The sequence below is a fragment of the Electrophorus electricus genome, chromosome 17, assembly GCF_013358815.1.
Source record: "Electrophorus electricus isolate fEleEle1 chromosome 17, fEleEle1.pri, whole genome shotgun sequence".
In the NCBI taxonomy this organism is placed as follows: domain Eukaryota; kingdom Metazoa; phylum Chordata; class Actinopteri; order Gymnotiformes; family Gymnotidae; genus Electrophorus; species Electrophorus electricus.
The window spans coordinates 9377789-9405727 of record NC_049551.1 but is presented as its reverse complement, the minus strand read 5'-3'; the positions used below and the strand labels follow the sequence as shown (position 1 = coordinate 9405727).

Here is a 27939-nt window from a genome sequence, read left to right as displayed (position 1 = left end):
TTGTTAGCCATACACCAGCTTGCACCTCATTTCCAACAGTCCTGAACAACAAGTGCTGGAGCATAAACACACAGAAGAAACTGCTTCTACCACATTACCAAACTGGCAGACATTACCAATAGGTTGGTGAAGTTTGTGTCAAAGCCCTAGCAACAATGTAACTGCTGGATGATGAAGTGCAGGGACAGGGCTTTGAGGTGATCCTGACACATGCAGCTCTTCAGCAAACTACATGCTCTACCCTGGTCTCTCCACTACTTCAGCATTTTTGTACAAAGGAATCATTCATGATCTAACCGCCAGATATCTCAATGTTCTATAATGCAAGATTGAAAATACTCTAGCTCTCTCCTCATCTATGCAAAAACAAGTGCCGCAGTACCTAAATCTGATTTCTACCTATCTCAGGTCTTTGCTCCGTAGGTAATACTCAGTGGTATTTACAAGGATGGTGGTGTCAGACAGATGCCGCATAAAGTACTGCACACAAGCCAAGAGACGCTCTCCTCATTGTTGTTTTCATTCATTTCACCACCCTTGGTCGTAAAATAAATAAATTAAAAACTGACAAGTGCAGGAGTTGATTTTTATCTGGCAAGCACCCAACATTACCTTATTGTTAGTGACCTGTGTAGCTAGCAGACTGGTGAGTTCTGGCGAAGGGCAGGCAGGATGTGAAACAGGCTGTGTCACACCACACCACACACAGCACAGTCCATTAAACGCCAGTACACAACGTAATAACAAAACATATTGCACGATAGTGGACACACCATGACTGATGCTAGATATAGCTCCTTAAAAAAATAGACCTAATAAAAACAAGTACATTTTGTCTCAGGAAATGCAATATGTTTTCTGGAACAGACAATCAAAAAGAAGGACATTTAATGGAAAACCAGTATGGGTGGTGACCCAAGGTGTTCTTATCAGAGCACAGCCAAAGGTTTTGTTTCAGCCTAGTGGGGGTAGGGGTCATTTCTGGTACCTCCCAACCTGTTATAATATTATAGTTTTTCACAATAGATTGCTACATATGTAGTAGGCAGGAAACATCTAGGCTGCAACTTTGATACCAAAATTGAATACAGTACTACAGTTAAACTACATAAATTAATTCAAAATGTTTTGACATACACGATCTATAATAATTTATAAGTCTTTATTCCCTTAACTAGTATTCTGTTGATTGCCTATCACAAACATGACTTTTAATCACAGTCTAATTCTAAATTCACACATAGATAGCTTGTTAAAGTTAGCAAGAAAATATATTGTTAACTAAAAAGTTGCTTTGGCTATACAAGCTCACCTTATACACAAGTGTGAAAACATGCTTATAACAGCATATTATTATATTATCAAGCAGTAGTACTTCTAATTTATTTTCCTTGTTAATCACATTAATATTATTATAGACCCTTACTGGACATCTAATGGATATGTTGTGTCATCATCACAGAGATATTTATAATGTTAATGTTCATTTGAGTCAATCACAAAATTGTGTTTAAAAATGGGGTGATGGAATGTTTCACTATTAACAAAGAAAACAGAATAGATGTATTTGAAAATAAATACATAAATAATGAAAGGGTAAGAAGGCAGGAACAATTAACTAATTTCCAAATACTGGCAACATATGAACCCACCCATTCTCCAATCCCCTGTGAAAACTGCGAGATCACTGCCCATAGTGGAGGTAAAGGTTGAGGATGTGTCCCTTTACTCTCTGCTGTCTCAGCAGCGCATTGGACCCTTGCCGAAGACCTTTAGCACAAATGGATTCCGCCAAAGGGCCCTGCAACCTTTCACACTGGAGCGAGCAGCAAGACATCCAGCCAGGCATTTGGCACAAAGGGTACAGCAGGCAAATGGCGAGTGCATGCGTTTACATAGAAACACTTAAGATCACTCTGTGGACTGACATTTATGGAGGAAACAATGGGTAAGCCATCTCATCGATAAAATGGGACTCTTCATTTTGGTGAGAAGTTGCTGCTTCGCTCTCCTATTTTTAGTGGTTTAGTTCGAACTAACTCTCAAGGGCAATTTGCCCGGTGTGGCTGACAGAAAGTGGTCTGCACAGCTAATTGAGAGAGGAAGAGTTATTCTAAAGACTAAAAGACCTAATTGATTTCAAATTTTGTTGTTTGCTTTCAGCCAATAGGGAATTTAGGCATTTTAAAAATGGGCGGGTAGAGGAAATACAATTATGACACTTCTAAGTCATCAGTGATGCCTCATTTCACTCATCTCTGCCCTTCCTCCTAGGTTAGGCATTTGTGCACAGTTAGCTCCTTAGCACAGCTGTTGCAGTGAACCCCTGGCTTAACCCCATCACCATGGTTAACTCTCAGCTAATAATACACACTGTACGACATACAATTCCATTAAGTAAGAAAGTAGGAAGCTGAAACTCATGACGAGACAAGAAGTAGTGCAAAGCATTTTTCACAGACTAGCTCTCCGGAGGTCCAGCCAGGGAGAGAGGCTGTCATCCTCCATTGGTTTGATGGACATGGGGAGGGGGCTTGTTTATGGGCCGGGTAGCAGAGCTGTCCTTGCAGCTGACGCTTTGCTGAGACAGGCAGCCAGTGTCTGCAGTCCACGCCAGAGACAGCTTAATCGAGCGGGCACACACGAGCTCGGGGAAAAACTGGAGATTCATCTGCATTTGGAAAGATGGGCTGTTTATTTACTACTTCTTTTTCCTGTTTATTTCTGTTCCAAAAACAAATTTGTATGACTACTTTCTGAATTTGCCTACTAATCTCCTAAACCTGCTAGTAACAAGCTGGGGTCCAAAATTAATTTAATAGTAACTGTTTCAGTCTCAAAGTCAAAGTCATAAATGATCGTTTGAGATAGCAGGTTTCTATTTTTGAGCACCTTGAAATGGAACACTTTTTCCATAACCTCACTTGACACGTGAGAGCAGCATCAGGAGGTGGGGAGATAAAGGAGCTGGTCACTGCTTTTCCCCCTTCGATCCACACCGAGACATCCCTTATCCGATTCCCCTCAAAGTGAAACAGTTCGGCAACAAATCAAAACCCAACATCTCACTCTGTTCTCTTAAAGATAGAGGTGTGAAGCGCTTGTTTATCTGACTGGGAGTCAATTCCTCTAAAACAGCACAAAGTTAAAAAAAAGTGCAGGAATGAGGGATGAAAAGAGACAAAGTGAGAGAGAGGGAATGAAACAGAGTGCAAGGGGAAGGAAAAACACACACAGAGAGAGAGAGAGAGAGAGAGAGAGAGAGAGAGAGAGAGAGAGTGAGAGAGAGAGAGAGAGAGAGAGAGAGAGAGTAGGGTAGCACAGTGAGGGGAAAGCAAGAAAGAGAGAAAAAGCTATAGCCAGCCAGGGAGTTTTGTTTGCTGGTCTTGCTCTCCTGCATTAGAATTAAGGCAGATGGCGAAGCAGACAGACGGGGCCGGTCTTGGGAGGAGGGGGCTCCTGGTTTTGGTTGGATTATGACTCGGAGGTGTATGTCATAAAGAGTGCGGCGAGCCAAACCTGGAACGGACTCAGACAGGACTGGTTCGGAGGGGTAACTGTGGGCTGCAGGGATGAAGAAGCACAATGAGGCTGTAGGGAGAAGAGCTGGAGTGCTGCAAGCGGGGCCATCACACTGGAATTTACGCCCCGGGAACAATAGTTTACACACCCCAGCTAGCTAACAAAAGTGCGTTTTACAAGTTAGTTGCTGGGCTGGCTAACTTCGTGCTAACAGCTGAACTGAATTAAATTCCTGTGCTTCGTTATTCACTTGTTCTTTTATAAATTACCGCAAATGTAGCTAAGATAGGTTAGTTGTTTAGCTAGCTAGACGCTAGTTACCATATTTATAGTTTGGTACAGTTCAGGCTCACCCGTTTTTCTGAAAGAAATGAGTCAGAAGATGCCTGCCATTTTTTTTTGTTTTCTCTCTCCCTCTCTTCCCACTCCTTTCCATTCTGAAAGCCTGATTTTAGTTTCAGTTAACTAAGTCTAAATTGCTGTCTGCTCTCCAGTCAACAACATGGAAATTACACAACAAATCTACATACAAGAGGATCAACCACTTTTGCTTTTGAGGTGGGGGTTGGTGATTAAAGGAAACAGCACTCAGATAAAAAGGACATATCATGGAAGACACGGTCTGAGGTTATTTATCTTTATTATAACAAAGAGTATAAAAAATTAGAAACCAAAATCAATTTGTTTCCAAGGCTATTGAACGCATGGCCCGAGTAGTCAGGTCTACTCAGCCCCTGTCCAATTTCCCTGCCTGCGAGCATTGCTATACTGCAGAATACAGAGGATTACAGAGGAAGGGCAAGGGGAATGGTGTCTGGGGCATGTGAAGGTCATTAATAAAGCTTAAGACATCAGTGAAAGTGAGCAACGGAGGTGAAATGTGAACAGGAGCTTCCTACCAACGTACAGTTGTTCATAAAACCATCAGACAGTTGAAAGGGTGAAATCCGTCCGTTCCCATGATAGTTCCCAGAACCATTGCCTTTTACATATTAGCCTGTTATTCCAAAGGAGTAAAAATAATAATAAGAAGAAAATAAGAAAAATAAAAATAAATGAAAAATGAAAACCTGTCAAAACAACACTGAGTGGAGTGTGGAGTGTTTTATGGACGAAGCCCTAATGACGTGAATTAAATCGAGCTTTCAGCACGTATTCAACCATGCATCTTCTCTCAATGTCTTACACACACACAGCCCCACACTCCATCCAGGTACAGAACCGAGCCCTGGCGTCTGCTGCCACGTGCTACCTACATGCGCCATGCCAAGGGCAAGTGGGCACGGTTCAGCAGTCTCCTGTCCGACCAGCAGAGACCTCCATCAACCCTTGGGGGAAAAAAGAGACCTGGGAGAATCAACACTGTCCTCTCTCCTTCCTTTTTCTCAGAGAAAACTCCACTCACACTCACAGTCCTCCAGCCCTGCTTAAACTGCAGAATGAAGCATTATTGCTTGCTTTAATATACATGCATAAAGGGCACAGTTAATATTTAAAACGTTCTATTCTACTATGCCTTATTTACAACATCTTTCAAAAAGAATGTGTGACTCTGCTATGTACCACGTGCAAGGACTGCATTTGTGTCTGCACACATAAAGGACTGCTGCACTGTGCCCTCTCTGATTGCAAAGCTGTCATTTCAATAATTTATTTTAAAAGGCCTAATTTGTCTTATGTAAATGGAACTCTCAGAAGGCCTTAATCACAGGGCAAGCTGTAGAGTACAGCCTTCCCAAAGGGGAGCTATGGGGTATTTCAGGAACCACATGACAGCTTCTTTCTCAGTGATGCAGCTGCCCTAGATTGTTGGGTGCAAACGCTGACCAGATACAGGACGGTCCAAACTTACCGCATTCAGTTATCAAAGCATGCCCGTTCATCTGCATAATGAGCTCTTTGATTGGTTAACATGACAAAATGCATGATTATTTCCCAGGCTCTTCTGTCTGTGCACAGTCAAAGGAAACAGCAGGTGTTTATGTTGCTCATTAAACGTCTTTCATCACAGCATCCTTACGCGGGCTCTTAACTGGGCACCTCCAATTCTGCTGCCTTCAGCATGATTATGTGCTCATGAGCAGAATGGCTGAAACTGACTGATGAGAGGTGAGTGCTATTTCCTAGCCTTTTCATTCTGAGTGTCCCCTCTGCATCCTAACACAGGCAGACACACAAATGAATGTAATCAGTGAAGTGGTCGATAAGTCAAAATAATCCAGTCTCCTAGTTTAGCCACACGTGCACAGACACATATACCAAACATGGCAAGGTTGTGGACTGGTTTCGCTGTAGAACATGGGTAGAAACCAGGTGCCAACAATCTAAACTATCAACAGCACAAATCGGTGAGACATCTGGGCACAGCAGAGCTGAGAGATTGGTGTTTCTTGGAGGGGAGGTAGCTGGGGGAAGTGGGCAGAAACCAAAACAAATGGGGAGAGTGTGCGGCCCCCTGGAGGAGAAGCATTTAAGTAATTAATGTTTGAAATCTCTGGACTTCAGCTGGCAGCCTCCCCTGAGAGCAGGTGTCAGTTTCCCATTCTCTCTCTCTCTCTCTCTCTCTCTCTCTCTCTCTCTCTCTCTCTCTCTCTCTCTCACACACACACACACACACACACACACACATGCACACATGCATACACCAAACACAGATAATATAGTGAGGACATGAAGTGGTATGTGCCCAAATTTGGTTTTCAAAACATTTTTATGCATTTGGATTATAAATTAAATCACCTTTTTAAATATTTGCTTATACTGAATCAACAAAATCAAATCTTTAAAGTTTTACTCTGTTTAAAAATAATTCAACATTTTTATTGTTTCAGTCAGTGGGTAAAACAGAAGCCTTGAAAACTCAAAGGACTAATTTGTTGCAGTCTTTTGTTATCAATTTAGCCAGACCCCTTAGCCAGAAGCTGGCATGCATGAAGGTTCTGCTCCACACGTTCTGTCGACCTCCTGCCAGCCTTCGCTCCTTACTTGAAGAGGCTCTGAGGGGGCACTTCAAACTGTCATCCATAAAAACCTGAATCCTGCGTCTCCCGTGTTACTTCACTTTCCCTTTAATAGATCACTTTCTCGTCCTCTGCTTAAATCATTCACACTCAAGCCAAGACTATGGGCAGCTGGCTGATCAGCAGCTTGGCTTTGAGTGCAGATCCCACCTGAGGCATCTTCTCTCCCTGCTCAGATACTCATGGAGGTGGAGCGGCACCTGGCCCCTGGCCCTTGGCCTCGCTGCCCTCTTCATTGGCCTGCTGGTGCATAGAGGCACCCAGGCTGGCCTCCTGCAGGGGTCCACACAGGCATTTAGGCACAAAACACACAGCACCAAAGGAATAAGAGAAACTACAGGAGGGTTGGCAATGCCGGAGGATTAGCATGGCGAGCGTAAGACCGTACTGCATACATAGTGGAGGTCAACCTCGGGTACGTGTAAAGACGCAGGGAATCATCTAAAAGTGAACTGACCCACATAAATCCAGCATACTGGAAATATAATTAATTCCAGAAAATTGTAATATATATCAACATAATACCATATATTTTATTTTCATATGAAGAAAATAGAAAGAAAAGGAAGAAAAAGAGAAATATGCAGCCTAGTTTTGGAATAAATTGCATTCAGAGGTGACTGTCCATAGAACTGTCCGTGCTTTTCAGTCTGCACTGAAGCTCATTCTATTTCCAGAAAATTGTCTATTTACAGTGTCCAGCCAATATGGCCAGATTAAAATTTATAATTTTCAAATCATTTATTCAAGCAGCCGCTTCTGAATAACAGGCCAATGTGAACAAATCATTTGTGTGTGCACAAATTCCCAGCTCTTGGCCTCCAGCTTCTTCCTGAATGAAAGCAGCAGAGGTGAGAAGAGCCTTCAGCTTGCTTCCTCACTGTGTTATGCATGGAAGTGTCAGACATATGCTCAACTGAGAGCGAGAGCAGACGGTGGGCTGAGAAACATGAGGACTGGAATCATCCGAGACGCCCGTTAGACATGGGCAAGGTAGAAACGGTCAGGCTCAGACCTGCACAGTAAATGACTTCCTTGTGCTCTTTCTCCTCTCCGGTATGTGACGGTGTTTTTATTGAATAATATGGAGGATCACATCGCTGCTCCTCACGCTATATCAGCAGCAGTGTTTGCACTGATGAGAGGAGAGGAGAGGAGAGGAGAGTGAACATCAGAGGAGATCAGGAAGAGAGGCTGATAGTGTGGCATTTCCTCCTACACACAACCCAGAGACTAAGATAGAAAGACAGAGAGAGAGAGAAGAAAGGATGTGGAAAATGAGAGCTTGTATGGGTGGGGACAATGATCGTGCTTGCTTTCTTTGTCAGAATGATTAACATTATATAATTGTGTCTCTGCTTATGTTCTATGTTGTCACAAATTTATTCATATGTAGTCACAACAGTTTGATAAAACAAGCATTATGTATGCACTCTGAACTCACAGCTAAAATGGTATTTTTTCTCCTCAAGCATTCTACCACTTTGATCATCAGCTTCCACTGCAGTCAGGTCTTGATTCAATATTGCCCTTCAATTATTTGCTTAAATACGAACACTGCAAAAGACGGTATATCTTTGTGCTCCATTAGAGTCACTGGCCAGGGAGAATGGGAGCAAGCCAAGCCCAGGACCGATCGATAGCAGTCAGCCTGTGAACCCACTGGACACTGGAGACAAAGTCATGCTCGGGTGGGTGAGTGTTCTAAGCAGAAATCAGCCTGATGGCTGAGACAGGCAGGTCAGCATGGAATGAGACCTGGGTCTGGCATACACAGATGAGGGGCAGCCCCACCTAATGATCCCCAAGGTACAGAGGGTTCGTTCGGACAAAGCGGAGCATTGCAAGAGTGAGAAGTGCCCTGTGACTGGAGCCAGACTGCAGAGGGAGATTGACTCTTTGACTGGAGGTGGGACTGCAAGGATGGGTGCTGTTATTGCAGGTGGTGCTTTAGAGCTTATCATTCAGAGTTGATAGAAATTAACTGAAAGGGTTACATAAGGGAGGAGTATATGCTCCTATTGCATATTATAGACAATGTGGCAGTATATAATAAACTTGCATATGCATGTGCACACATTACCCTGTATGAGTGCCTGAATAAATTCTAGTAAATAGGAGGAGTCAAACAAAAACCAAACAAACCAAAAAAAGTAAATAAATAAAACCCACTACTCATTTATATGCCAACACTGATTTACACTGGAGCATTGTTGGGTTAGAAAAACATAAATTACAAATGTTTGATCCAGTCCTCTGCTTCTAAATTGGTTCATTCTCCCAGTCATTCCAGGAGCTTAAATAAAACAACATCTTCGCACAGTAAGCTCTGCAATATTAGATGACCTCCTTGGGTGTATAGACCTGCCGTGGCAGTTTAAACTCACTCCAGGAACTGAGCTGCTTCAAATCAGCTCTGAAAGCACTGCAGGTTTTATGCTGGAGCCCATAGAGTCCAAAAATCGCCAATTTTATCACCCACGTTCAACATTTAGAACGTTTATTCTGCTGTACTGCAGGGAGAATACATAAACTCCTCTAGTTTTAATCAGAGTGGTGCGAAGATGAAAAACACTCAAGCGGAAGTTTACAGACATGAAGCACTGCTTTAAAATGCATAATCAATTATTCATAAAAGCCACAACAGCAGTAACTTATCTGCATTTAAATATTTATTCAGGGGCATGAGGTTGAGTTCGTTAGATACACACGATTGCCTTCTACCCCTTATTTTTATTTTTTTTTCCAAAGCTACATTTTCCACAGTGTTGTTATATTTTTTATAGCAACATTAACAAAATGAGACACTTGGAAAATGAGGCACATGCTGAGAGCTCCCTAAAAAGGGCAGATTAAAGAGAGGGAAAGGAAGCTGGACTGATATATTGAAGTTAATATAACAAATTCACTTCGTATGGAAATGCACTTAGACCCAATGCATGTTGCATTAGTGGTCCCACTCATTTAGATAGCCTTGACTCTAGTTCTAAACAGCCCACACAGAGCAGGCCTGCTCCTCCAAATCAGTGGCTCTCCACTGCATAGTGACTTGGTGTGCAGAATAAGAATAAAGCTCGCTCTCCCACAGTACACACCCATTTGATATGACCTTCAGGTCCAGATTGCGTAAGCTTCGGGTCCACTTGCATATAAACCTGAAGCAGCACTCAACAGCTAAGGGAAGGCTCTTTTCCTCTTTTCAGCAGGCAGAAGCACAACAGTGCCATGCAGGCAAGCAGCAGCTGGCAGAGACGCCGGGAGAGAGTGCCTCTAAACAAGCTTGCCACCCATGGAATTATTAACACTCTGGAGAAGCCGGTGGTGCAGTAGAGCTCCACTCCTTGCCAAGGCCTCCGTGGGGGACAGGAGATGCAGTCGTCATGGGAGCAACATCTGTATAGCTGAGTGTGGAAGAGTGTGGAAGCAATTAGACAGCTAATGGAGACGGGTGTACGTGCACTCTTGCTCTTTCATCCTGCCACTCATGCAGGCATTCTGATACTGTCTCTAATTCTGTTTTTCTTTGTGTGTATGTTTCTCTCTTGCTCTCCTGTTTGTCTGTCTGTCTCTGTTTCTCTCTCTGTCTTTCTGGTTGTCTGTCTATCTCTGTCTGTTTCTCTCTCTGTCTTTCTGGTTGTCTGTCTATCTGTCTGACTGTCTATCTCTGACTGTCTGTTTGTCTCTTTCTCTCTCTCTCTGTCTGTTTGTTTGGCTGGTGCCTGATTGCATTTCTCCTTCAGAGAGCAGACCCATTGGCATCACCTGTATTGATTGCAGAGCATTGGTGACAAAATAAACAAAGCCATGCTGTCATGGGTGGGGCTGGGATAGAGAGGTGGGGGGTTGGACTAGCGAAAAAACTAGTGAGTGAGAAACTGAAGCCGATCGCTCTGAGACCCCGACCACCATTACTTTGGCTTTAGTCTCGAAAAACACCCCAAAACAATATTAATCATGCTGCATGCCTACCCAGAGGACCAAGACCTGTCCCTGCTCACACATGAGGAACACAGACAAACGAACCCTCTCTCCTGCTAGTTCTAATTGCAATCAATTAAGGAACTCCAGAGGCACGGAAAAGAGCAGTGACACAGGCCATCATCCGAGGAGGATGAGGACAGGCCGAGGGGGCTGGCGAGCTTGGATTAAGATCGATATCCGCAAGTAGACTTGGCCTGCTTGCAAATAAACCTGACCTTGGGCACCCATAAAAATAACCCACAGGAGGAACAGTGAGAAGAGCACCTGGGCTTTATGGAAACAGATAAACCGTGCAAAGGGGAAGGGGACTGCGTTATTTTTCCCCTTTTCTAAAAAATGACTTCAGCTCAGCTGCTGTTGGCATTACGCTGCTGCTCCCCTGCTGGCCTTAGTGTGCTAGTCTCCTCCTGACAGCCTGGCAATCAGAGGGTAAAAATTGGTACCATTTTCTTCCCTATTTCCATGATGACCGTGGCTGGTGTATACACAGGTCATAGAATAATAATAATAACAGGCTCAGAATGGGCTGAGATAGCTGCCTAACCGGGGTGCTTCTTTCCCTTATCTGCTGAAAGGAGGGGAAAAAAAGCACAAGGCACAAGAGCGGGACTTCCATGTGATGCTTTACTGCGTGTAGCCTGCCTGGCTGTGCTAGGCTGGTCAGTGCTAGAACCATCATACTGGCTGGATCTTTTCAATTATAAAACATGTATGAGAGCTTACTAATTGATTTATCTGAAATTATAAGTCAAAAAGTCAAATACTTATTAAATAACGCTCAAAGTAAGTCTTAAAAATGATCTTTAAAAAAATTTTGAGATTCATGTCACTGATGATTCAGTCTTTATAAGAGCATGATATACAGTGTGTTCTATTTCATAGTTATAATATATGCCATCTAGGCCTACCTCTAGATATGTGTGAATACCTGTAGTAACAGTTTGTAAATTGGACTCAAAGTCACAGCAATTAATGAGGCTGCTATTTCTGAAAGGTTAATGGCTCATATCTAGTCCAAAAGAGAATTAGAGTGCCAGTGGTGATTTTGTCTGTGCTGTGAACAGAACACTCTTCCTTTCAGCAGATGGTTGAAATACTTTGTCTCTTTCAATTACTGAATTCATGCACAATTGGTGCTCTCTAACTTCATTAAAGAGTCCACACCTGTATGTGCAGTGCTGATGCCAGCTCTCGGTGGGCTATCCTTATATAAACTTTTATAACAATGATGACATACAAAAATGACTAAAAATAGCAAAGGTCTAAAAACACTGCGGCTAAATTACCTAGCTACATTTCATGGTCACAAAAAGTAGGATAATAACCAATGATTCAGGAGAAAATGAAAAAGTAGATGTTTCTTGGCATTGTGTGTGTGTGTAAGTTTTTTTTTTGTGGGAGTGGTGCAGAAGGACTACTTATATTGCAATCCACCTAGATGAGGTCAGATATATGAGAAATACACTCCTGGTTGGGTTGTGATTGATACATGTCAATTTTCCATGCATTTGAAATCAACACAAGACGTTTTCTGCCATAGATGCTTCGTGGGTTGTATATGTTTGTGCTTGGTGAGTGGGGAGGAGTATTTAGATCTATAGGTAGATGTTTGTGCTTAATATCAATGCTATTGTGTATCTATGGGCAAGACACAACAAATTCAGGTGCACCATGTTAATGCTGCTTTAATAACATACATCTCTCTTTTTCTCTCTCTCCCTGTGTCACACACTCTCTCGCTTTCTCTCACACACATGCACACAGACCATACCACACACTTATGTGTACTATTTTGGCACAGAGAAACATGTTCATGAGAATCCAGCCATGGTAGAAAACAAACCTAGCTTTTTTGGAAGTGCTGGCAAGAGTGTGTTTGGGCACATGACAAGCCAAGAGGATAAAAACTAACAAGTTTGGCTTCACACACCTCCACAGCCCCAGTCGTGCAGCTGAGGGGTTGGTGGGGGTAGGGAGGTGGGCTTATGGGAAGGATGCCTGCTGCACCTGTCAGCGTGATGACCCAGCACACCCCGTCATCTCCCTGAACACCCATGCCAAAGCGAGATAGGACAGGCCAACTCTGCTCCTGGACGACATAGTCCGATTACAGACCTGCTCAGAAATATCTGTTCCAACTCATCACTTGATTACTGTGTTGATTAGAGGATGCAGATAGCCATGCTGTGATGAACTGTGATCCCACACCACAGGTGGGGCTCCCCGGGCTTATAGCTAGCTGGGATCCCAGCTAGAGAAGTTCAGGGAGTGGCATTGTGTGCTACATACACTGAAAGCCCACTAAGCTTGATGTGGTTGAGAAGGCCCTACCCATTTAAAAAACAGCCCTGTGTCCAGCTGCCTACCCTTATTTCATAGGCTGGTGCTGCAAGAATGCAGTGCTGTCCTTCAGGCCAACCCATCCCCCCGTCCCCCATCCACCACCAGCTCTGTTTCTGCTCAGATGTCAAGAAATGCAATCCTCCACTCCGGCACTTTCATCTTACACCACAGCGACAGACATAGCAACATGGCCAAACAAATACTGCTATGACATCACACACCATCCTGTCTCACAGGCGGCTGCGTGTCAGCGGTATCCCTCCTGCCACCACCCTCAGCGAGAGCCACATCCTGCCACCCGTGGAGCACCCGCAGCTCAGAGCGCTCCTCAGATCCAGACAGGCTAGACACCCTGCCCTGAGCACTGGATGTCAGTCAAGCCCTAAAACATTTTAAAAAACCTGTCTGGCGTTTCCCCAACCTGGTTACTGCTAGCTTCTAAAGTCCGTCTGCTCTGAGCGAGGTGTGGAGAACACATTTTCTTCACCTGGTTAAGAGCTGTCTCGAGCAGGTAGGGTGATTACACACTTTTCCTGCCCTTTTTACCAGCTCAGGGGCATGAAACACAGATTGGCAGCATTAAGGAAGCCATACAACACTTATTATGCAAAGTCCCCCTGTGTGAATGAAATGGTCTCAAGTCATCAAGGGGAAAATCCTCTCTACTAGGCCCTAATCAAATGGCATTTGTTTCTGAAGGGTTCAAACAGTTCTGATTAATGAACGGTTTGAATTACAGGAATCAAAAATAAGAACATAAACATTCAAACAAATAAAAGCTCATGTTCTGTGCTCAAGCCCCCCACCCCAAGCCTTTTTTTTTTGGTTATGAAATCTGTTAACCATTTTTATTAGTTTCTTTTGTATCATATGTACATTTCTGGTAGATATATTTATCTCTGTTTTCACTGAGGAAAAATGACCTTGTTGCTCTGTCTGGGCATGGTGACTTGATGTTCGACACTGAGCCCAACTCATTTAAACGAACTCAAATAGCAGCAAGGTGGGTAAAAAGTGCTTATCGCAGAGCAGAGGCTGGGCGAGAGAAACGCTGAGGCGGCCAGCTTTCTGGAACACTCAGCTCTCCGTCGATGAGGCTCGCCGCACCCCTGCCGCCAGCTGCACTTTTCTGCCCGATCGGTCTTGCAAGTATTTCAAGGCTGGGTTGTATTTTTTTTTTCCCAGAGGGAGGGCTACAAACCCAGAGACAAAAGCAAAGCAGGCAGACAGAGCTCTCACCTGACCCGAAACAGATGGAGCAGCTGGTAAACACTTGCGAATGACTTTTTGAGGGAGTTCTTTAATGCAAAGTGTGAGCATCTTGATGCATGTGAATCTGCAAATGTGTTCAGATGTTTGGAATGCTACAGTTGTAATAAGCAATAACCTTTTTTTTTTACCCTCAGTCATGAAAACCTGTCAGCCACCAAAATAAATAAGCAAATAAACAAAGATAATCTATTACAGACTGGTAACACATGCAACTGCATAAATAAATGAGATGCTTATTCGATTCACACATAGTGTGACTCACAATTTCGACATTCCCTCATGCTAATCACCACAGTCAGCACAGTGCCCACTGTTTATAGGTCAGCTGCTTATGACTCCACAGAATCCCTCCATGTCTCAAGGGGCCATAAAAACCTGTGGCATTTTGGGTAGTGTATGCATCACCATTCAAGGCCACGCCAGCAATAATGGGAGTCCACTGCCCTCAATTGTCTTCTCCCATGCCTGACATATGCAGGGGTCATCTCGGGCAGCTCCATAAATCCCCCATTCACTTAAACAGGGAGTTCTGGGTAGAGGCTAAGCACCAAGGGCAGATCTTATTATGGCTGTTGGAAGAGGCGAGTGGGCCTGCAGTCCTTCTGCTTCCTGGCGGTTGGGGACAGGGGGTGGGGCTTGTTGCCTTGCTTATTTTTGCCCACATGATTGATATCCCGGGTTAGCAGGACCATTCCGGTCATGGCCATACAGTGAGTTCACAAGAGTGCATGGTTGTCCTTGCCATTGCGCAAGGTCGCCCGGGTTGGAATCACTGTGGAGAGCAGTGGTGGGAATCAATTTATGGTGGCACACGTCTGTGCCAAGTCTGTAATTCATGGAGATTCCTCAGTAGCAATGGGATAGGGCAATGAACAACATCGGCACAATAAGAGGCTCAAGGACGAGCAGGCATCCTGGTCAATCTGTTTCTAACTTAATAACATTTTAGAATCAGGCTGCAGCTGTGAGATCTTGAAAGAGGTAGGTTGATTTTTCGGTAGGATAATTGCCAAACAGGATTGCTTTTGATGCTGAATGGCAGAAGCTGTTTGGAAGGCTTATTTGATCTTGGAGTCTCTGAAGTGTCCGTCATCAAGATGATGTCTCATATCAAATCACTGTTACTTTGATGATTGCCACAAACAACAAAGACCTTTGTATATGGCAATTTATTTTGACATTTTAGTCTGAACCTGGAAATTATACGAAAGAGGGGTAGACCACATTCTTCTTACAAGAGAACAATGAAATTCTTTGCATGGTTAATTTATTGCCAGAGTGTGTATTTAGTGTTTTATTATACATGTTTACATACAGGCCCTTCTAACTATCTATCAGAGGAAACATAACTCCAAACTTATGAGTACTGTGAATGGCCCTTCTAAATACAGTCACTCATAATGTCAAATAGGCAAATAAGCTTTGGTCACACAGCATTTTATGAGTAGACCTTTCATCCATCACAAAGAGCTAATAGTTACTGATTAAGGTGCCTGGACTAAGGACTAAGACATCTGCAAAACATTTATATGGAAATGATGCCTTTTAATGGCTTTAGGAGAGTAATTAGCTGATGTTGTCAATCAGCGTTCCCTCAAGTGTCAGACCATCTAGCCAGTCCACTTTGTTTTCTCTCCCCATTTCTCTTGGTCATTAACTTTTCTGTCCTTCTCACTACAAACTAAATAATTACTCGACTCCTCCTGCACTCGATTCCACCTGCACTTAGTGGCTCCATCTTAAAATTTAATTGCTCTCAATGAAATAGGGGTGAAATGTGAATGTCAAAGACATAATTGGATGGAGAAGGATAACTGTCTAAACTGCTCTGAAAATTGGGACACTACTTACCTTTTTCAAAATTTTGGCCAGTGTAACACATAACATTTTTATTTACATAGCTGCTTCTAATGAACAAGGTAGTGTGTGTGTGAGACAACTGCAATAACATCAACAAAAACAACAACAAAAAACAGCAACAATAATAATACACTCTAATTCTCCAGCTATATCGCTGAAGGTCAGTTTATAGTGCAGCAGTAAATAAATATTTGCCCTAATGTACTCTAACAGCTGCAGACATATCAGTGTTCACAAGGACGGGACAAATTGCAGGCTGGCAGCAGTGTCCTCTCGTGCCAAACACGCCCTGGGCTTCCAGTGCAGGAACAAACCTTTCCAAGGTCGGCACCCAGGACACTCGGAGCCAGCAGAATGTACTAACTGTCCATGAGCATGACCAAAAGCTATGGTCTATTGGCCACCTGGAGTCGACTGATGATGTCATCATGATATGCTGGCCATTAGGTCAGAGTGTGCCCACACTCTCCTTGGTGTGGAATGAGGCAGATGTTTTAGCACATGGCGTGACCAGACCTGCCTTCCTCTGAGGGCACTGAGAATTACATTTACAGACAGGCTCCACTGGGGCAATTCAGTCTTCCTGGTGTAGATGTAAGGAATGGGTAACTGTGCTTCACCCAATGGTAAGTATTTGCAGTCAAGTCAACTGACACAGCACGATTGTTCCAGTCATGGCGAGGGACGGGCTATTACAATACTGTCACTCCTCTCATCTGGAGATAAGCACAGGGACAATGACACACAAAGATGGAGAAAACATGCTGTTCTTTTCTGTTGATCTGTTTAATAATTAGGCTTCCAGTGGAAAGTTATCAGGGCTTTTATCAAACCCTGGAACTCTGTTTCATGTCCTTGATTTGTAATGTTATAAGTGCAGGTGCAAAGCCCTCTGATTGTCCCTTCACTCCAAAGAACAGCCATTTGCACAGTATTTTACTGAAGCATTTTAATGCAATCTTAGTTGAACTAGCTGAACTAGGGCTATAAGCTCATGAATATATCTTGCAAAATACTTTGCTGCTTGAATAAAATATAAGAATTTTGAATTTTTCATTCACAGTGGAACATATATTGCTCAAGGGAAAAAGAGTTTACACACTTCATGGTTGGCTGTGACTGCAACTGCATAAGAAGAAAGGATATCATCCTGTATAAGCGCTAAATATCCACATTCCAAGGCATTTAGGAACAGTGTTTGTAATTGACACCATTCGAAAGATCACACGAATGCTTGCCAGAATCTTTTATCTGAGACTTATGTCTAGACTGATCACACCAAGTTTAAATCCTCAGTTCCAGCTAAGTGTGGGTTCTCTTGCCCTCTAGCAGATAAATTACTGCATAGTATATTTTCCATAACACTGGCACGTAAACTGTCAGTGTGCTTAAGTGTTTAATGCACTCTTGTCAAATGTAATATTTTCAGACGCCATTAGCACATTTGCTCACTTCTATCTCTTCCACTTGCTCCTTTGCCAATTAATCAGAGCACTTCGTTATTTTAGGAGACATCAAAAGGAATGAGAGCAGTTTTTGGGGGACAGCTATAAATTTCCTCCAACTGTGGCATGTACTTGTGCTTGGGAACATTTGTCAAAAACCTCTCATTTTAGCAACAGGAAATTAGGAAGAGAAAGTGGGGAAACTATTTACAGTTTGAAAGCTAACATTTGTACAGTAATTAATGACGGTCTTATGAAAAGCGCTCCCCTGGGTGTTAGAGAAGGAATACTTATAACTTGGTAGGCTGGATATGGGTGGAGGTCAGCCCATTTATCTTGCTGCATATAGCAACACCTAATTCCACTCCACTGCTTCATCATGACTATTAATTGTAAAACCAACCACAAATATTTATTTCTTTATTTACTACTTACTTACATAGCTGGAAGTGTTTGACAGCTGTGGATTGCTGCAATGTCACTAGCAACACCAGTTTCAGTGATGTTATAACAAGTTATAACTGAGGTACATGCAACACATAACATTTACAAACAGACTGATGAATTCATTACCATCTATGCCGTATTTTCCAGAATTTGCTCAACAGTAAACAGATGTCTTGTCTTAGTATTTATTTATTTTTACCCAGAACTGAGATGTCCAAAAAGTGCCTTTCCAATGAGCTAAATATTTAATGAAGCCCTAAAATATGTGGCTTTTGGCTTTTCATTTGAGTCAGTGTAGCTTCTTGGTGTGGATAAGTACAAACATTACTGAGGGACATTTCACAGGGGAGGAATGGGGAGCTCCTCTCTACATTCATCTGACTGTACATGGGTTGACCTCATTCAGAAACACTGGATGTCTATTACTTACACACAGACTCAACCCCAAACACAAACACACACACACACACACACACACACACACACACACACACACACACACACACACACACAGACAGAGTCTTACATATAGGACTACAGGATAAGTGAATTATATATATGTAACTCCCAATATATAATAAGAATGTTGTAAGCTTAATTCTAAAACTAAATCTAACTTTAAAAAGTACATTACTTTGGCAGGATTATTTTCTGGTTCTGACAGGTAAATTAGGATACCTCTTTTTCCACAAGCATACACACAGAATATATAAATGCTAATTTTATATACACTCAAACATGGAAAGAATAGATTTGTAATGGATAAGTCAGAATTTAAAAATGTTATTTAATAAAATTTGTATCCTAAAGGCACAGTGTTTAGGCTTAATGGGGTCCCCTGCCAGCACCAGCTTCTGACAACTTGCATAACACCTGAAAGCAGCAGAGGATGAGGGCATATGGCACACACAACAAGCAGAAAACACTGCGTAAGTATAGTTTAGTGTCAGACAAGCGTGTGGAGTGAAGTGACTACTGTCACTTAACCTGCAGTGTCATCTCACAGGCTCAAGCCTCAAGCCAGCATATGTGCAGTCTTTTTACAGCCAACGATGTGGCAATTCTTTTAAACGTAGGTGCAAATGTAAAATGGAGGAAGTGTAGAAGTGAGAGAAGTATATACTAGTGGTTTTAATTTAGTTCATGAGCTAAATATCAAACTATTGAATCTTGCATGAGGGGAGAAAATGTTAAAATGTGCAGGGCAGGGGTGCCCAGCACTGGAACTTCAAGCTGCTATGCACAACTGATGGGAATATGCTTCTGGCAAAAAAAACAAAAGACATTCAGGGCATTAAGGAATCAGCACACTTATGACTCTAGTGCTTCAGTAAGTTTAAAATACAGTTGAAGAAACAGGAAAAACTGAATCTGTACAAGTAATACCTTGTGCTGCCATGGAACTGTTATCGACGCAGTCCTCTCTCTAAGCAGAGTCAGGCCACCAAACATCACCTTAACAAGCCACTTACATGACTGGAGGTGTCTGTAGGCAGCCCATGTTAGCCTGCTTGACAGACCCTCATAATATAATTACCACATCCAATTATTATTAAAATCCGCTGTCTGTGAGCTCACACATAGCAATGGCACATTCTGAAATGTTTTATTTGAATTCAACATCATTCCACATTCAGAACTCCTCATTAGTTAATGAAATATAGTCATTTGAAGCTTATTATGATAAGTAGGCAATCTAGCCAATTGGACTTCAAGCATGTTGACATATGTCAAGCCTTGATGACTTCCATATGTTTTCCACCATATTATTAAGAATTGTTAGGACTCAATGTATTGGTAAGGATGGCCCAGAGATCACCAGGCAAGCATAAAGTGTCTGGCAAAATTCATCCCTCTTTAAGAGATAATGACTTTTTTGATCATTTTAATCTAAATAAATTAATAAATTCAAAGAAGTGCTACAACTGATATTAAAGAAAATATTTAATTAATTTTCATTGCTCAATTACACTTCAAATAAACTGCTGCAAATGAGAAAATTATGACATATTTTGTTTGAAATAATCTCCATGTGATTTAATCACCTTTGAGAATAGATTACTGGGACAGATTAAGCATAGCATTGGGCAAAATTAGTCTCTTCATGGTAGTTCTTTATCAAAAATCATACACAGCTCAGGACTCAGGCTTAATTCCCTTTGCAAATTTGTTCGATTTAATGCCTTTCCATCTTTTGCATCCCAAAAGCCTCTTCCTAATCAGGCAAATTCACTGAATCCATGCAAATGCTCAAAGCATGCTCGGCTATTAAGCCATGTTAATGAGCTGAAGGTCTCTCCCTTAAAGCATTCAGCTGCCAGGCCCAGACAATGGCAGCAGCATGGGGTGGAGAATGTGGTTAATGCCATGTGATTAGAGAAAACAATCTTATCACGGTCAGTAATACAGGACAAACTTAGGCCCACCTCAAGAGATTCACTGCGGTGCTAATAAAATCACACTTTTTAAATTAGGTGCACTTTGAAGCAGGCAAGCAAAAGACTGAGTGGGCAAGGAGGGAGCTTACCCCAGCGAGATCTCGACAACATCTGACCGCGCTGATGAAACTAGACACAGCATGGAGAGGGAGCAACATTGCACAATGTTGGAGTGGTATGCAAGACAGACGGAGTCGAACACTCTCAAATTGTTCTAATGTCACATGTTGCTAATGTTGCTAACACTTAATGGCACTGCTTTCTTTGTACTTTTTGTAATTTAAAAACACAGTCAAGAGCCGTGTTCGGTGAAACAATATCTGATCGACATTAATCTGCCACGTTTCGTCCCTCTCCCCTTTCCCTGAGGCAATAAAATCCATAACATCAAGGACCCTGTTTAAAAAAGCTTTGGTATTTATGTGGGCTTGTCAATACAGTGTTATTTAAGATCTAGAGTGTAGAGTGTCACTGTGCCAATCTGTGCTCCCTCAGGCCACACCCAGTAACTGAAATTCACTCTGACCCAGTGCATTCACTCAGAAAATGCAAATGCAACTAATTAGGCTATTGCTTCCCAGCCAGTGCTTAGCGTCTTTATCCCTGTCTAAACCTCCCCAGTCCCTTTTACTGAGCACGCCTGCTATCAAATGCAGCATCATGAAGAATGGCGCCACTCCATTAGGGGAGGGAAGGGAGGAAGAGAGATTGGGTGTATAAGGGGCGATGCAGTGCCCTAACGTGATTTGCGACACCAGTACTCCGGAGCAAGGGACCACACTGAGAAGGCTTTCAGAGCAGAGGGGGCCGTCCACTCGGACAGCACGCTTTATTTATTCATTTACCTCTCCACTTTAATGGAAATATAAAAGGCCACATTGATTAGAGCTTAAGGATCAGCAGTTAATAGATTAAAAGCCCATGCGAGAGCCAGAGAGGGACATCCAGTACGTTCTGGGACTGACATCTGCTTTGAGTGGGGTACAGTCACTTGGTGTTATGCCTTGGGTTCTCCAGTGTCTGGTGAAAGTTGCCATCTAGTGCTGTTCCAGCGACCGGCTTCAAAAGGCAACAAGAAAACAAATCATAATTACAGGAGCCTTGAAACCGATCTGAGATCAGTAAAGGACAATGCCTACCAACACCCTGATGCACGGAGGCAGCAACAGCCTAGCGAATGAAGAGCATGCCTGCAGCTTGAGTGCCACTGCTGGACTCCTTTTCCCAACACTGCCCAGCTGAGCGAGCCTCTGGAGGTACGCAGCCCTGGTGCGTGTGCATTGGGCCAGCTGGGCTTTGCTTCCCTGGGCTAATCAGTCACTTTAAAGAGGAACACAAAACAATGTGTTTCGCTTGGAAACACAGATCTAATGCACAGGCCATGACATTGCCGCACTTTCGGGATGAACGGCCTCACTGGAATTCAGGCTGTGAAGTGATATGACAGAGCTAACACACAGGTCTTTGTGTTTTAAAGGCAGAATAATAGATTCCCTGCAGCCCAGGGAATAATTTCCTGAAGCAGGGCGGGGCAATCTGCAGCTCTAGTTCGTGGGTGGAGTTAAGGCCTTGCATATTCATAAAAGCAGTCTGGCTTTGATCCCCCGGTTGGTGTCTGGTGGTCACAGAAGGTGGAGCTGAGCACACCATGTAGACAGATGCACTACACTGCACTTGCAAGAGGGCTGTGTAAGATTTCCATATGAATATGAAAGTTTAGTGTGATGCAACCAGCACATAACCAGAGTTTAGTGAGGACACACAATTTACACTATACCTAAACTACTGCTGTGACAAAAGCTCATGAATAATAAAAAGTGCCCTTATTTCGTCCACGTGGGAACATTGATAACAGTGTGGTGCTGCATAATCTGCTTTTCTTTAAACTATTCAGTGCTGTATATTGCAATTTATGGCAACAGAGGAATAAAAAACAATGCGTTTCACTGACGAAATGAGGCAACAGCACATTATGTAGTTCAGTGAAGGGCTAAATTGTAAGAGACAAGAGAAGAACACAACCCCTTATTTACCCCATGAAGGGAGAAAAATGGGAGATAAAACCATGATAAAGGGAATGTAACAAGGGAACACAAGGGAGGCAGCCACAGACCGGAAAAAAGCACACCAGAGTATATAAAACTGAAGATCAGCGAATGTGAAATCAGGAGCTAGAGGTGAGAGAAGTATTGTTACAGTTTCTAATTTGTGGAATTTATGTATGTAAGAGAAGGGCGCATGAGCAACTCCCTCCCCACGCCCCCCCGCTGCCTGTGATCGCTCTCTGTTCTGACATCTGGTTAAGGATGTTTGTCTAAGGGGTAAGTATGTTAAGGGAAATATTATGCTAGTGTTATTTTACTTTTCTTCTGTTTGAATCGTAAACACAGCAGCCTGGCAGTGTGGAGAGATTAGGGAGCGGACGGCGATCACGCCGGAGGGGGCCTGTGCTCTCACCCGGCGTGAGAAAACGGTGCTGGGAGCAAGCAGCATGACTCCAAAGGTGGGTGGAGACCAGGAGGAGGAGAAAAGTAGGAAGGCCTTCGCAGTGTGGAGCAGAAGCAGCTTCTTGTAACCTGCATGAGTGTGTGAGTCCAGGCTTCTCAGTAGCAGCCCGCAGCCTGGCTCTGTGCTGCTTTATTCGCATCCTTTTCGGAGACATGCACATCGACCCATTTGGTACAGGAGTATGGTTGTTGGGGATGTGGGGTGCAGCGGAACAGTCCAGACACCACCGGCGCCCTGAACAGCAGATCTGTTAAACACCTCTGGTGGACGTTTACAAACAGCTAGGTCACCCAGAGAAAGGGGAGAGCCTTATTTAGGGCAAAATATTTATCCTGCCCCCTTTTAGGCATTACTGTCAGCATGGAATAAAATAAGGATTTGTTGTAACACTGTCAGCTTAGGCAGCTTCACAGGTGCCTTACTCAGAGCCTTAGAATAGGAAGCCAGAGCACTTAAACCCTGAAAGAAAGAGGGGGGAGAAGGAGAGAATTTCACCTCCAGTGGGGTGAGTGCATAAATGGCACATGCAGGGATCTCCCTTCTTTTACAGTGAAAGACTTCAGAACCGCAAAAGAATAACCACATATCCCAAAGACCCAGCGAGAGTGAAAGAATCTACAGAGAGAGAAGAGGGAAAGAGAGAACAGAGAGATAAACTAGAGAGACAGGGTAAAGGCTCATGGAGAGAGTACAGGCTGAGAGAAAGAAAGACACAGAGTCCTGTCACACAGAGTCCACATGAGCCCTCTCTAAACGAAACGCCGGATAGGTAGGCCGGCTAAAGAATAAACCCAGCAGTGCAGGAGAGAGAAGGCAGGGTGGTGCGCCAAGGAAGGGATTTCCGCTAAAACTAATCAATCAGGGCTTGATAATGGCCCCTGCGCACAAGTGTTGACACGAGGTCAGTTCTTCCCCTGACCTGCGCCTTTGGGGCAGCAGCAGCAGAAAAGGCACAGATAACAGAAGCCGGGCTAATTGTCTGCCCAGTGTCAGAGCTTTTCAATGCCCCTGCCACTTTCACCCTAATTCCTTCTCCCTTACTCTCTCCCTCTCTGGGTCTTTTCAGCCTTTCTTTTTCTCTATTTCTCCCCCACCACTCAGTTTCTTGCTCCTTGTATTCCTCCACAAACTGGCCCTGCTGTTGTCCCCTGCCTCTCCCGACAAACTCCTTCCCGTCCCCCACCCACATTCCCCGGAGTGGAGACGCATGGCTCTTGTTCGTCCGGATGGCGCCAGCCGGCTCACTACGCTCGCATCTCCATCGGTACCCCTGCCACGGCCGTGCGCAAGCATGCAAGTATGCACACTCACACGCAAGTATGCACACTCACACGCAAGCCTCAACCAGGGTGCCGCCGGCAGACATCCAGGGATGAGACACTGCCGAAATAATCCATCAGGAGCTGGGTGAGGAAATCACTTGTCAGTGGCACACAGCCTCTACCATCCTTCCTGTCACAAGCAAGAGCCCGAACCCACAGGATCCACCTCTCCATATCGACAGCCTCCACCACAACACCATCCAGCGTGAGGCACCTCGATGTGGCTGGCAGCCTCCCCCAACACCCAAACACAGACAGAGCAGAAGTGTGGTACTCACTTAGATGCTTTCTCTCGCTCCTCTCTCTCTCCCTCTCGTCTGCGCTGTGACACTCCGCAGCCCCAGCTGTGCGTCTGAGCGCACACGAGCGCGCACGTATGTGTGTTTAAGCCGGTTCGTATGTCAGAGAAGCTCCAGGCGCAGAAAGTTGCTCTGCTGCAGGCACAAGCAAGCTGTGTGTGTGTCTACGGTCGTGCGTGCACGTGTGTGGACGTGTGTATGTGTGTGTGTGTGTGTTAACCAGCGGCTCGCACTGCTCTGTGTGAAGGGGAGCTAAAGCACTTTTAAACTCGGTCAGCCTCCCCATGTGACCAGCTCCCAACAGCCAGGCACGAATACATTAGCTTTTCTTCCTCTAGCCATAGTGCGCCCCCTAGCTACTGTTTCAGGAAGTGCATTCTGCGAGAAAACCCCCCCCCACACACACACACACACACAGCCACATGCAAATATTCTCTCAAATGCTATAAACACTGTATTTAACATTTAAAAAAGAGATGTTGGTCTATGAGGAGATTGTCAAGTGAACTGTGCAGCATTCTGCTTTTAAACAGCTGACTTCTCCCATTTCATCAGTGTTCCCCAAGTTTGTTTTTTAAATTATTGTTTATTTATCTGAGTGAACATAAAAAATCAACCATAAGTAAAAAGATAAAGCTGAAAACTGTATATAAGAAACAAAACAAGAACATTTGTCTATCTTTTTCAACTAAATATGAATAAAAAGGAGGAAGATGTTTTGTTCATACAGAGCTCTCCAAGCACAAACACCAGCACAACCCCATTCCATCCTCCTCTTCTGTGCCCGTGGCACTCCTCAGATGGCCACTCCTCATGCCGTTCCTCCCTCTGCCATCTTTTCCTCCCTTTGTCTCTCAATCCTCCTTTTCTCCTGCTTCTCCTGCATTTTTCAACAGAAGAGTATGTGAAACCGCATCCAAAGGGTGGGTCACCACCAGTTCCAGGCTCCGCCCCCTGCCGCACATAACCCTATGCAAATATGGCAGCTGAAACAAGGGCAGGAATCAAGCCCTGATGAACACACATGGTGTGCATTTACAAATCAATACCCAGAACCCAGCAGGGTTGTGAACTAAAGCCAAGCAGTTTGATGACCAACCAGAGCTGGGGTTGGAGCTATGGCCCGCCCAGTCACAGCAGACACACAGAAAGAGAGAGAGAGGGAATATATTTGTATACTGGGTATGCTATACATTTTTAGACATAGAAAGCTGCAGATAAAAAATTTTTAAACATTTAAAAATGATTTCTTATCACCATAGAATTTTCACTATATAAATAAATCTTTGCCAGAAGATTGTCAGAAGTCTCTTTCTCTTTAAAGTGCTGTTTTCCAATTTGTTCACTTTAAAACACAGCTTGGAATTCTAGGTGACACCGTATCACCTAGAGTCATAGAACAACTTGTGTGGAAACAGCCATTTTTCCTGAAGGACTTTCTTAGGTTTTTAGGGGAATCACAGCCACACAGGGACGTAAGTGAAAGGCCAGCACGTGGATTCAGAGAAGGATTTGTGTGCTTGTGGTAAATGGCTCCCCGGTGCACATCTTACAGCTAGTTGGCCGTAAGACAACCACAGCATGGGCCATTCCAGATGGGTCAAGTCTTTACCATAGCTCATTGGTAAACACAACAAGAACACCATGTCTAGAAATCACCAACCTTAAATGAAGGTGGTATATATACTGAGCTAAAATTTATCTGACATACCATGGAAAAGCCAGACAGAGTTTGATATCTATCCCTGATAAGAAAAATATTTGACTATCCATCTTTGCTTCATTGAGGGTCGGGGCAGTTAGAATGGTTAGACAGGACTTTTCTGACATACAAGTCATGCGAGCCATCACAACCCAACTGTAAAGCACTACATTCAACATCAAAGCAGTTTTCAGGTAACCAGACACATTCTTGCAGAACTCCAAGCATCGATCACTGAGACCAAAACCCTTAAACCACTATGAATGGCTGGGTGCAAATATTCTCTTTGCTATTAAATATTCTCTAAACCATATATCAACATATATAACAGGAACGCTTTTTTACCTCACTTGTGCATAGCTCATCACAGCTATCTGTGTGAAGGCGTTCTGTTCATCAGTACTCAAACCAGTCCCTTTAACTACTATTCAGAGGATTATCACATTATCTATGATCTGGCAGTGGTAATGTAAACTCAAACATATAAACACTATAAGCACACAGGAGTCATCATCAGTGTGTGTGGAAAAAAGTTCAAAGACATTTCTATTTGTGATTTGAGTCTGCACAACCAATCAGATTTTTTCAATAACCTTTTTCAATGATTACAACTCCTCATTTTTCTGAACAGCTTCTCCTGTACTTTTGAAGTGTCCAGCTCCACTAGATGCAGGGTTTTTTGTTGCTCAGTGAACTGAGACGGAAAGGCACAAGCTGAAGTGGATGATGAAACTGCCATTTTGACATAAGACACTTGTCTGTACATTGATAAATACTTTGAACTTTTCCCTTTGGAGGCACATGAAATCACAGAGAACATATCCCTCCATGTTTGGATGCATGTTATTAGTTAGGCATGACAAAAAAATTATGGCAGAAGTGTACATTTGGCACATGGCTCCACACAACACTCCTGGATACGCAGACTTGCACAGCTGGTTTCAGCCACATTGCATCATGGTAAACTTTCACTACAAGAGAAAACTCAGTTGTTGCGTATAGAGAGAGTACATTTCTCTGCAGACAACAGTGTGGCCTGGTTATTTAGTTTTTTAAAAAGGGGAGCACAGCCTACAATCTTTTAAATTCTGAAATACAAGGAAATTACACTTTTGCTATTACACTGCACAAAGAGGAGAGTGTGGTCAACAGTAAATTCTGAAATGCGGCAACAGTACATTTACATGTACAGTACAGAACATAAATGACCAATTCTCACTTATGAGTAACCTATGAATAAGTATGAAAATGCTGCATCAATCCTTAAAGGATAGATTCTTATATTTTCAACCAAGTCTTAATAAACTTTAAATGAACTTTAAATGCACGTCTGAAAAAAGAAATTTAGATCCAGACACAGGAAGTGTACAAACATGATTTTAATGTAATTCAACATTGCATAAACATTGAAGTTTTACATTTTTAAAGAGCAATTGTCCCACTGGACTGTAACATCATGAGGAATGGTAAATGTTTCAATACTGAGGCTATCAGAGATGTGGTGCTATTTTAGGATTATAAATTATGGGGGAAATTATTTTAATAAGGTCTGTTTTAAAAAGCTGCAAACATATTTTATATTTTATGATTTAAGGAATGGAAGCAACATGTGTGCTCCTGACACTGTGTATAAGGCTTAATAAACAGACAAAAGAGCCTGTCTGGACATGTCTGGACATGAGAGCACAGGGGTGGAGCTCTCGTCACCACATAGTGCTGTAATGAATGCTGTCTGACTGATATTCTATCAACATATTTCACCACTTGATTGATGTGGTCC

General features: G+C 43.2%; 1 protein-coding gene across 1 annotated transcript in view; it reads right to left on the bottom strand.

The window, feature by feature from the left end:
* Nucleotides 1-24716, bottom strand: part of cntfr (ciliary neurotrophic factor receptor) — a 106083-nt gene extending 81367 nt beyond the window's left edge. Inside the window, exon 1 of the mRNA XM_027010375.2 lies at nt 24437-24716. The gene's annotated coding sequence lies outside the window, so the exon portion shown is untranslated. The remainder of the gene's footprint in view (nt 1-24436) is intronic.
* Nucleotides 24717-27939: the final 3223 nt, after the last annotated feature.